Source organism: Nycticebus coucang, chromosome X, assembly GCF_027406575.1.
Source record: "Nycticebus coucang isolate mNycCou1 chromosome X, mNycCou1.pri, whole genome shotgun sequence".
NCBI lineage: Eukaryota > Metazoa > Chordata > Mammalia > Primates > Lorisidae > Nycticebus > Nycticebus coucang.
The window spans coordinates 41,214,743-41,226,561 of record NC_069804.1 but is presented as its reverse complement, the minus strand read 5'-3'; the positions used below and the strand labels follow the sequence as shown (position 1 = coordinate 41,226,561).

The following is an 11,819-nucleotide window of genomic DNA, read 5'->3' as shown; positions in this document are numbered from 1 at the left end:
CTTAAGTGGTAGATATTACTGTTGTTTTAATATCTCAAATCCATCTTGGGATGTCCAGCAGATGCTTTGGGTTTTGTTGGCTGCATCCACGCCGTACTACTGACGCTGCTGATTAACACACAAAACAACACACAAAATACTCAGCAGGATAAAAACCTTCCTCTATTAAGAGTTGCACTTATGCCTTGCCCCATTTCCAAATTTTCTGGCACTTGAACGCAGAGTATTAGAGACATTTAAAGAATAGGGCTGATTGCGAAAGCAATAAAATAATTTCAGTCTTATTTAATTTGAATTTTCTGTGTTTAGAATTCATTTTGCACCTAATAGTTAAAGTAAATCCAAACTGCTTTGCTGGTCTTGGCACGGAACTATGGGGGGTGCTGAGTTGGAAGAGTTCTGGTTGGTGTGACCCGGGCAGGTCTGATGATGGTGCGGAGAGGGAGCTGCAGTTTTCTGACATTAAATATTAACACTAGGTATTAATAATGAAGGCTGACAGTTCCTTTCTCTGGGTTTCGGAGCATGCCTCTCCCCAGCCTGGGAGTCCAGCAGGCCTCGGGTCCTTCTCCTGCCTGAGCAATGTGGCCGGAGCCCCCTGCACTCTAAGGTCAGGGAAGGTAAGGAAAACAACACTCTGTTGTCACCCAGAGAGGCAGATTGCAGGCCTGGGCCACTGTGCACACAGCTCCTCGCTCATCAAGGTCCTCCCTGTCCACTGGAAAGCTGCCAGGGGTAGAGGGAAAAGCAGGAGGTGGATGCTCAAGGTGGAATGGACCACAGGGTTCTGGTGGAGGAAACTGCCTCCTCATTAGGGGCCCCCAGGAAGGTTTCTTGCTTAAGAAAAGGGGGGCTGGGAGTTCTTCTGGGGGTCATTACTTCCTGGGAGTGCTCAGATAGAGCCCAACACCTACCCAGCAGGGTTTCCATTCCTGCCACCTTATAGCTTTGTTTGCCTGAGCAGCAGATCTCTCTTCTGGGTCAGGAGGCATCAGACTGGTTAAAGGGTTGGCAATGGCCATGTCACACAGACTCTGTTTACATAGACCTTGGCCAGACAGAACTTGGCCGTGCAAGCCTGGGCCATGTAGCCCCTGACCAGGCAGACTTTGGTCCTGCAGGCCCTGTCTCCACAGACCTTGACCTTGCATGCTGCCCCAGCCTCTCCACGTGCTCCTGTGTGTCAGCTGTGTTAGCTGCCAGGCCTGCTTAGCTCTGGTGGCCTGTGAACAAAGAAAGGCCAAAAGGCAACCTTGAACTGAAAGTCCAGGGGGCTGGGCTGGCTAAAACCTGTGCTTGGAACTGAAAAATTAAACAATCAAAGATCTCTTATACAGTAAAATATATAAGGAACCAAATGTGAAACAGCCCTGTTTTCCACACTCCATGTATGGATGGCCATGCGTTCACTTTGCTGTAATAAAACCGTGTCCTTCTTTATGGACATTTTTTCCTTTTCCTCCCCCTCCCTAGGGGGTGATGGTAGAGAGTGGGAAAGAAAAATAAAGATAAGGAGCAGAGAAATAGACGTGCATTGGAATCTGCATTTGATGGTGGTGAATTTAAATATGGCCTTTGGAATTGGTTGGACTTAGACATTCATGAGAGATCTAGTCCACTTAAAGCAGAGCCAGAGTTTTAGGTATCTCTGCTTGGTACTAGTATCTCCCTACATGTGGAGGGAGTAAGTCATATACTCTGAGGAACAGAGTCATTTTCTCTGAGGGTCATATACAGAAAATCTCCAGTGACTCCGGGAGCTGGAGGCCTCCCACATGGGGAGCCAAGGCTCCACCCAGGGTCTCTCAGCTGCCTTCTTCCATTCAGTAGTCCCTCAGCTCCTGACTTCACCCTGACATAGGGCAAGCTGGCTGAAATGAAAGAGGAGATGGGGCTGGAAGCCTCCAAGCCTAGTGGTAATTAATTGGGCTTGTGGTCGCCTCACACCTCTCATTTGAGGCGATACAGGTGCTCCACAGACTTTAATTAATTAGGCCTCTGCATCTCCTGTGGGGTTTGGACAGATGTCTGATTCCAGGGGTGCTGCCTTCCTGATATCAGGGCAGAGTGTGAGTGGTTCGGTTGGACAGTGAGGAAAGCATCATGCTACCTGACCTGTTTCTGCCAGGGAGGCCTGGGCAGATGGGGAGTCACTCATTAGGAGTGCTCATAGGATTTCTCCAGAAAGACACTTGTTCAGTAGCCCCAAGTGGAAGCTTCTTTCCCAGAGTCCTCTGTGTGGAGTACTCCAACTAGGCCCCATTCGGGGACTGCCTACTGGGTTTGAGTGCAGGATGGTGGTTGCTGCTTTCCATTTACCCCTGCAGTTTGAACATGGAGGGTCAAATTCTTCCTTGGGGTGGAAAACCATGTGGGAAAAGGAAAAGGTTCTTTTCACAAGCAAAGAAGTTAATGAGTAATGGTTTCTGGAATTTCTCCTCTGAGAATATAACCTAGTCAGCTCTAGGCTTCTGGCTTCTGAATAATTGTTCTTAGTAATAATACAGAACACCTTCATAATAATAGAGCCTTCTGTGTGTTCAAGAAAGCAGCAATTTATTCCAGGCAAGACTTAAAAAAAAAGGTTGCCTTTATTCATCTTGATACCTGCCCACCCTAGAGATCAAGTAGTGAGGAGGTTGGTTAATAAGCTTGAGCTTTTTCTGAGGTCTTTAATGAGTGCCTATGGCATGCCCAGAAGTATGGGGTGCAGGGCGGGGGGGGGGGGCAGGAGGGAGACAGAAAAAAGAAGCCCTAGGAGCTGAGAATATTTCTGCAACGATGAATCCTAAATTCATGCTGAACTTGTTTTCCTTAAAGTATGCTTTTGAAAAAGATATGGTGGCTTGATGTTTAGCATACACTTTAACCTCTTTTATGCAGCTAGCTAGGACATTTCTCAGACTCCCTTGCAGCTAGGATTCCAGGTGTGAGGTGTTCAACCAATCAGATATTCTTGTGTGAAACTGGACTTTGGATCTCAGTTAAAGATCAAGAAATGCGTTTTTTTTTTTTTTTTTTTGCCATGGGTCATAGCTGAGGCCACATGGTTCTCAAGCTGGTAAGGGTAGCTTTCAGTTGTGTAATGGCTCCCTCATGGTGACATCTCAGTTCTGTGGTGTGGCTTTGGGAGACTTCCCTGGAAGCTCAGCATTGAATGGGTCTCTTCAGCCCTTTAAATAATCCTATTAGCCTCTTAATACCCCACAAGGAATCCCTTTCTGTTTCAACTGGCTGGAGTGGATTCTATTCTCTGCAGCTGACCCCTGACCCCCGAAAGTTCTGCTCGCTCAAGCTTTTTCTCTCCATGCCTCCAAACTTCTTCCCCATCTCTCACCCCACCCTGTCTCCTCCTATCTCATCCTTCTTATGTAGGTGACCTCTACTCTTTCTTTAAGACTCAGTTCAGATGTTGCCTCCTCCACGAAGGTTTCTCTGATATGTGTCACCTCCCCACCTTTGTGCCACATAGTACCCAAAGCCTCCCATCCTAGTGCTTCTCACATTAGATTGTCACCACCTTTTTCTTTGTTTTCCTCCACCACTAGACTGTGTGAATCACTTACGGTAAGGACTGTATCTTCCTGGTGTTCCTGGTGCCCTGCACAGTTCCTTGGACATAGTAGGTGTTCAATAAAACTTTCCTGTAGAATTAGAAACTAACATGGCAAATAGGTAAAGTCAAAGTTGTGTGGTTCAGACCTCAGCTTGGTAAAGGGAGATAGCAGTATTGCCTAGAGCAAATGGCAGTGTCACTAAAGAGAAGACACTGTGGCCCAGAAGCCAGGAGAGCCCCTTTTCTGGGTCTGCTTCCCTCATTTATAAAATGAAGGGTGGGACTTTATTAGGGTTTCTTGCCGTGCAGTCCTCTGAACACTAACCACTTCCTTAAGATGTTACTAGGGGAAAAAAGGGTTCCATGAACAAACAGGTTTGGAAAATGCTGGGGTCAGCAAAATTATATAGGCTTCTCTATTACAGGACTTCTCAGGGCCTTTAATATGCTAATATGCATTGGGACTTTCCTCATGGAGAGTTATGGTATGCAATGTGGTCTCAGATGTCTTTTGCTTCAACAATGCTACAAACATCCTCAAACCCTCAGGCCTTAGAACAATGCATATTTATTGCTTACATGTCTAGAGTCACCTGCAGTTTGGCTGGGTGGTTTTACTGTCTTGGCTAGGTCTACTCACATGGCTAGAGGTCTGTCTAAGCTGGTCCTAGTTGGGACTAGGGCCCTGTTCTGTTCCATCTGTCCTCCAGCAGTCCACCTGGGCATGCACTCATGGTGATGGCAGAGGCTCAAGAGAGCCAGCCCCAAAGTACCAGCTCATTGCAAGCCTCTGCTTCCCTCATATCTGGTATCATCCTATTGGCCCTCATGTGGCAGTATCAAGTGTCAAGGTCACCCTGCCCATGATGAGAGGGCATTGCCAAGTTCCATGGCAAAGGGTGTGGATTTCGGGTAGGATAAAGAATTAGGGCCACCTTGCTGGGTGTGGTGGCTCACACCTGTAATCTTAGCACTCTGGGAGGCCAAGGCTGGTGGATTGACCTGAGCTCAGAGGTTCGAGACCAGCCTGAGCCAGAGTGAGACCCCCGTCTCTACCAAAAAAAAAAAAAAAAAAAAAAAGCTGGGCATTGTGGCGGGCGCCTGTAGTCCCAGCTACTTGGGAGGCTGAGGCAAGAGAATCACTTAAGCCCAAGAGTTTGAGGTTGCTGTGATCTGTGATGCCATGGAACTCTACTGAGGGCCACAAAGTGAGACTCTGTCTCAATAAAAAAAAAAAAAAAAGAATTAGGGCCACCAAGGTGCTCTACCCTGCCGTGTTTCCCAAAGTCACCTGGCTGAGGAACGCCATTAGTTACTCATCTGCCTGAATCTCACAATGCACACTTTGGGAAATGCCAGCCTAGCGATGCTGACAGTCGTTCGCAGTTTTCATTTTCTGATTCTGCACTCTGAGTGGGTTCAGGAAGGTGCTAGTTGCAAATCTGGATCATGCTGATTGGACAGAATTTGACCAGAGGTGGCAGAACTGGAGTTCTGCCCTCCATTGTGGGAAGCCCCCTTCAGAACCTTCCCTACCAGCTCTTCCAGGATGCCCCACTTCTTCACCTCAACCTACCTACTCTTGCCTGGTTGCACTTGGGGATGAGCAGAGCTCTCCCAGAAACATTACTTCCGGAGAGGCATAGTTCTAGGAACTGTCCGGCTGGACCGGGAAATTCATTTTTCCTGCGTTATATTACTTCAGGAAGGCGTTTTCTGGAGGCTTGACTTTGGGACAACCTTTCTTGGCATGGGCATGGTGCCGATGGCCTTTCCCTTCAGCTCTAGGCTAAGGGCCAGTTTCCTGCCCTTGAGGACTCAGTCGGGGCTCTTGGGGTTGGGGTGACCCTCATTCCCAGCATATCTGGATGTCCCCACTGCCTAGTCACCCTCCACGACAGAGTTGGTGGGGGGGGGATGTCTGCCTGTGCGGCTCTCTGCCTGCCAACTGAGCTGAATGTGCATTAACAGTGCACCTTCACCTGACCACCAAGTCTACAACCAAATCCCTGCAGGGTGAGAGTGGCCCTGATTGAGGTGGCCCCAGCACCCACCCAGAGCCTCTTTATTTTTCAGACTTAAATCCATCTAGCAGCCCGGCCTGCCTTTCCACTAGGCATGTGGAAATGCTTCCTGTCTATGACTGCGTCTTGTGAACCTGCAATTCAGACAGGTGAGGTTTCAGACCCGACTCCAGAGGCTGGGTCAGTTTTATCAAAGCCCTGCAACCCCTTGTAAGGGCCTTGTGACTTGAAGGAATGGTGGGGAGTGGGCTCTGGGCAGAAGGGGGCGAGTAGCTTGGGCTCCCGATGGGACACCTAAATTTGGCCTTGTTAAGAAAATCTGCTGGGGCTCAGTGCTGGTAGCTCAGGGGTTAGGGTGCTGGCCACATACACCGGGGCTGGCACGTTTGAACCCAGCCTGGGCCTGCTAAACGACAATGACAACTACAACCAAAAAATAGCCGGGCGTTGTGGCGGGCACCTGTAGTTCTAGCTGCTTGGGAGGCTGAGGCAAGAAAATAGCGTAAGCCCAAGAGTTTGAGGTTGTTGTGAGCTTTGACGCCACGACATTCTACCCAGGGAGACATACTGAGACTCTGTCTCAAAACAACAAAAACAACCAAAAACAAAAAACAAAAAAACCCCAAGAAAACCTGCTGGGTGGTAGGTTTGAAAAGGATCAGGTTATAAAACACACCAGGTCTTGGTGGCTTCAGGGGAGGCCTAGAGCAAACAAAAGGCCCTGGGGCCATGGATGGGTGGGGGTGAGAGGTGTGGGTGGACGCAGAATAAACTACCCCCAACTCTTCCTAAAGTGGCTCATTCACCCCAAAGGACACCTTCATGTTGGAGAAGCAGGGACTCTCACCACAAACACCTTTTCCCCTTCCTGGGTGGGGATCACCTGGAAATTCATTGTGATTTTATCAGAGATAAATGTAATAAGATTCATGCATGGAAAAAATACTGAAAGAAAACGCAGGGCTGTTTACCTGTAGAAAACCCTCAGTGTGCAATTACAGGTCATTTATGTTTCTTTTTTTAATGCTTTCTGTTTTTTCTTTTTGTAATTCCCAAATTTTCTACAGTGGTTGCATGTTATTGTTAAATTGGAAAAAAAAAGTGACCGAGAAAAGAATAGAGTGATACATTCATGTTTTTGAAAAATAATTGTTTTATAATGCTCTGTACTATATATTCAATAGAATCTTAGGTTGTTTTTTTTTGAGGCAGAGTCAAACTCTGTTGCCCTCAGTAGAGTGCTCTGGCATCATGCAATGTCATAGCAATCTCAAACTCTTGGGGATCAAGCGATCCTCTTGCCTCAGTCTCCCGAGTAGCTGGGCCTACAGGTGCCCGCCCCAATATCTGGCTAGTTTTTCTATTTTTAGTAGGGACATGGTGTCTCACTCTTGCTCAGGCTGGTCTTGAACTCCTGAGCTCAGGTGTTCCACCTGCCTTGGCCTCCCAGAGTGCTGGGATTATACGTATGAGCAACCTTGGCCTGCCAGTATCTCAGTTTTTTTTTTAAATTTATTTATTTTTATTGTTAAATCACAGCTGTGTACATTTGTGCAATCAAGGGGTATAATGCTGGTTTCATATACAATCTGAAATATTCTCATCAAACTGTTCAACGTAGCCTTCATGGCATTTTCTTAGTTACTGTATGTAGACATTTGTATTCTGCATTTAGTAAGTTTCACCTGTAAGTATCTCAGTTTTATACAACAAAAAGTTTTGTAGAGACAGACTGGAAAGAGAGACATAAAAGTATTATTAGTGTTTATCTGTGGAAATATGCTTGATTTAATTTTTTTTTCACATTTTGTAAAGGAACATCCATATTAGTTTTTGAAAGTAGGGAAAGTAATTAAAAATGAATGTATTTTTATTTCTACCTTTATTCCCTTAGTAAATGTTCACTGAGCACCTACCATGTAGGAGCCTTCACTGGCACCAGGGCTGTACCCCAAACCTGGGCTCCCAGAGCTGACTGCCTGAGGGAGACAGTTACCAGGTGACCTAGGAATGTAGAACTTGCCATCTGCCATGGGGCTGTGACACAGGGGTTGGTGGGATGTGTGTGTGTGGAGGGGAGGTGGAGAAGGTGAGGAGGCTTTGGAGAGACTGTAGAGACTTAGTCTGAGGTGTTGATCCCAGGCATCTGTCGGAGAAGTCTGTCCTGCAGAGGCCACATTTGAACTGAAATCAGAAGGGAAAAGAAGGGGTTAACTAGATGCGCACTAGGGGGAAAGGCTTTCTAGGCTGGAGAGGCGGCATAAGTTCTGAGGCAGGATGGGGAGACCAGGAGAAAGATGCAGAGAGGGGTCTCGGGCCCTCTTCACAGAGGGCCTCCACCAAAACGTTTTAAGCCAGAAAGCAGGTTGTATTCTCTTTTCCCTCCCTCCCTTCCTTTCTTCATTCTTTCCTTTCACAGAGTCTCACTATGTTGCCCTGGTAGAGTGCCGTGACGTCACAGCTCACAGCAACCTCAAACTCCTGGGCTCAAGCAATTCTCTTGCCTCAGCCTCCAGAGTAGCTGAGACTACAGGTGCCCACCACAATGCCTATTTTTAGAGTTGGGGGTCTCGCTCTTGCTCAGGCTGGTCTTGAACTCGTGAGCTCAGGTGATCCACCTGCCTGGGCTTCCCAGAGTGCTGGGATTACAGACGTGAGTCACTGTGCTCAGCCTTTCTCAGCTGCATTTAAACGTGCAATGGCAACTGGGCATGGTGGCAGGACTATATAGTCCCAGCTATTTAGGAGGCCAAGATGGGAAGATGGCTCGAGCCCAAGGTTGGAGGCTGCAATGAGCTATGATCCTGCACTACACTCCAGCCTGGGCAACAGAGCAAGACCCCACCTCTAAAAACAATAACAACAAAATAAACAGGCAAAGGGGCTTCTGGGTGGCTGATGGGTGTGTATATTGGGTTTTTTATTTTTTTTGCTCCCCTCATAGTTACCTGGTTCTCTCTTGCCGTGGCTCAATGGCCAGGCCCAATTTGGCCCCAGCTGCTCTGAGTAGAAGAGGAAGAAGCCTGCCGTAGTATGGAAGCTTGTCTGAGCTATAGGCCCAGGAAATGACCCAGTCCAGAGAGGAAGGAAGCAAAGGCCATCCTAATTTCTAGAAGACAAAGAGCTGATGTGGCAGCAGCACACACCGTCCTTTCCAGAGTCATCTCACACTGCCCGGTTTGGAAGAGCTGACTTTCCCCAGGCTACCCCACTGATCTGGAAAGGTGGAAGACATAGGCGTGAGGGCGGAACATTTTGAAGAAGGTGATGTTCATTAATCAAGTGGCTACAATATGCAGCATGCCATGGTCTCATTATTTGGTCTCTGACCTTTATTGATATATTAAATGCAATCTCACACCTCTCCTGAGAAGGCTTTGGGAGGACATTTTTCCAACCTGAGTGCTCACTGCAGCCTCCAAACGCATTGGCTTCTCTCTGAGAGCACAGAGCCTGTCTTATGAGCAGCCTTCAACTCTCCCCGGCCACCACACATACCTCCTGGGACTCCCTGGCTGCTGACCTCTGTTACTCAGTGCCTAGTCTATCTGCTTAGAGAAAGGGGTCCTCAAATCCATATCTGGGCCAGGCAGTCTGTACATATGTAGGCTGCATAAACATGTCTTGCATGTAGAAATATGACCATTTTCCAAATGTCTCTAATGTTGCTATGATCAGTAAAATATGTCGCTACCAAGTCTTCCAGGATTCTGAGTTGATTTATGTCATTATGCATCGTTTTTTAACAAATACTAAAAGTGTGGCAAACAGGAGAACATTTTGGACCTTTGAAAAAGTGGGTCTTGGAAGTCAGGCATGGTGGCTCACACCTACATTCCTAGCACTTTGGGAGGCTGAGGCAGGTGGATTGCTTGAGCTCAGGAGTTCAAGATCAGCCTGAGCAAGAGCAAGACCCCATCTCTACTAAGAACAGAAAAACTAGCTGGGTGTTGTGGCAGGTGCCAGTGGTCTCAGCTACTTGGGAGGTTGAGGCAAGAGGATCGCTTGACCCTGAGAGTGTGAGGTTGCTGTGATGTTGCATGATGCCACAGCACTCTACCCAGGGCAACAGAGTGAGACATTGTCCCAAAAAAAAAAAAAAAAAGTGGGTCTTGGATATGAGAAGGTTGGGAAGCCCTGTTCTGAGAGCCAACCCCTTCCATTTGGGAACTGTGTCATTTCTATGGGCCTGAGTGTCAGATCAGGCAACAGAAGTGGTCTGGAAGGGTGTTCAGAGATGACAGCCGGTTCTCTGTGGCTGGGCCCCCTTCTATGATAGCTTAGCACCTTGAAATGTCCCCAGCTCTTGGCTGGCAATAGCAGATTCTAGATGCTGTCCTTGGACACTAGGAAGGGTTTTACAATGCCCTCAGAGCATCCAGAACCTCTGCTGGTGACCCCAGGCTTGAAAAACAGGAGGGGTTGGAATCGGATTCAAGGATGTTCACACTTGCCTCTGCAACACTGCAATCTAACATACTGGAGAAATTCTGGTGTAGGGTGTGGAGCTATCACAGTGATCCACAGAGATGGGGATCACACAGGATCCCACACTTTGTCTGAAATGTTTTTTTCTACAAAGTGAGCTTCAGTAAACCTTTATCAAAAACCTTTATGTATTGGAACTGTGCTTGAATTTTTGGTCTGTTTGACATGGCAGATACCGTGGAGTGACTGCACACACTGCCTTTTCCTTTGTCTCCCTTGCCTTCTTCTTTTAGAGGAGCTGGAAAGCACAAATGTATGATCTCCCAGACTTCTTTGTGGCTGGTGGTGCCACATGACAAGATCTGGCCAATTGGATTTATGTGGAAGCTGCAGGGCTTGGCTTTTGAGGGAGTTTTTTTTTTTTTTTTTTTTTGAGACAGAGCCCCAAGCTGTCACCCTGGGTAGAGTGCTGTAGCGTCACAGCTCACAGCAAACTCCAACTCCTGGGCTTAAGCAATTCTCTTGCCTCAGCCTCCCAAGGAACTGGGACTACAGGTGCCTACCACAATGCCTGGCTAGCTTTTGGTTGTAGTTGTCATTGTTTGGCAGGCTCAGGCCGGATTCTAACTCACCACCTCTGGTGTATGTGGCTGGCACCTTAGCTGCTTGAGCTACAGGTGCCACCTTGAGGGAGCTTTTGACAAAGGGCCATTTCAGTTATGTTCCTTTAGTCCTTTATTCTTCCCCCTCTCCTGTCATCCTATCTGGAATGCAGACTTGATACCTGAAGATATAGCAGCTGTATTGTGTTCATGAGGACAGAAGCCTGTGTGCTGAGGATGCTAGAGAGGGAAAAGAGAAGAAACCTGGTCTTTAGAGATATTGTTGGGCTGACATACTAGTCCTAGATAGCCACCCTCCCTATTTAATTTTGTCTGAAGCAAACAAATCCCTTACTTGCTTAAGCCATAGTTTGGTGGGTTTTCTGTCACTGACCAAGTGCTAACCTAAAGGACACACATGATTTTATTCTTAGGATAAATCAATGGGATAGAATTAGTAACTCAATCTCATAGATAAAGGAACTGACTCAGAGGGTTGAAATAATCAAGATCAGATGACTAGTTAGTTGCAGAGTTAGGGTTTGACTGTAGGGCTGTTGGACTCTAAATCCTTCCTCTTTCTATACTGGCTTCTTCCACGCAGTAGAGAATCCACCACATCAGGTTTGTTGTCTGGTAGGAGCCCAGTCTCTACTTCCAAAATGCCACCTTGAATGCTGCATCTTCCAAAAGGGAGGAACCTGTTCCTCACTTGCCGGAAGAGTGAAAGGGAGGGTTAAGCCCACTCCCCAAAGCCTTTTTTTTTTGGCATTAATCCATTCATGAGGGCAGAGCCCAGACGGCCTGATCACCTCATAATACAGTTACAATGGCAATTAAATTTCAACATGAGTTTTGGAGGGGACAAACATTGGAACCATAGCACTCCTTGAATGCTTCCCTCACGGTCAATATATGATTATAGCAGTACTTGTAAAGCAAACAAAAAACATGAAAATTACACAGGCGACAATCAGCAACAGACTGGATCAGTTAACTATGGCACATTTACTGAATAGGATAATATGCAGCAATGAACATGACCGAGTGCTGCCCTTCAGGACAACATGGGAATTTTCAGAAACATCACATTAAGCAAAAGAAGCCAGAGACAAAAGAGCACTGCTATGGTTTGTGTCACTGGACATTCAGTACTATGAATATTCATGTCCCCCTCAAATTCACACGTTGAAGCTTAATTCCCAACAT

At 47.1% G+C, this 11,819-nt stretch overlaps 1 long non-coding RNA gene across 1 annotated transcript; it reads left to right on the top strand.

Annotated features, from left to right (window-relative positions):
• Positions 1 to 540: 540 nt before the first annotated feature.
• Positions 541 to 8,656, top strand: LOC128576696 (uncharacterized). The gene is made up of 3 exons (XR_008377486.1): positions 541 to 620; positions 5,633 to 5,729; positions 8,525 to 8,656. It is a non-coding gene; the product is annotated as an uncharacterized LOC128576696 (long non-coding RNA).
• Positions 8,657 to 11,819: the final 3,163 nt, after the last annotated feature.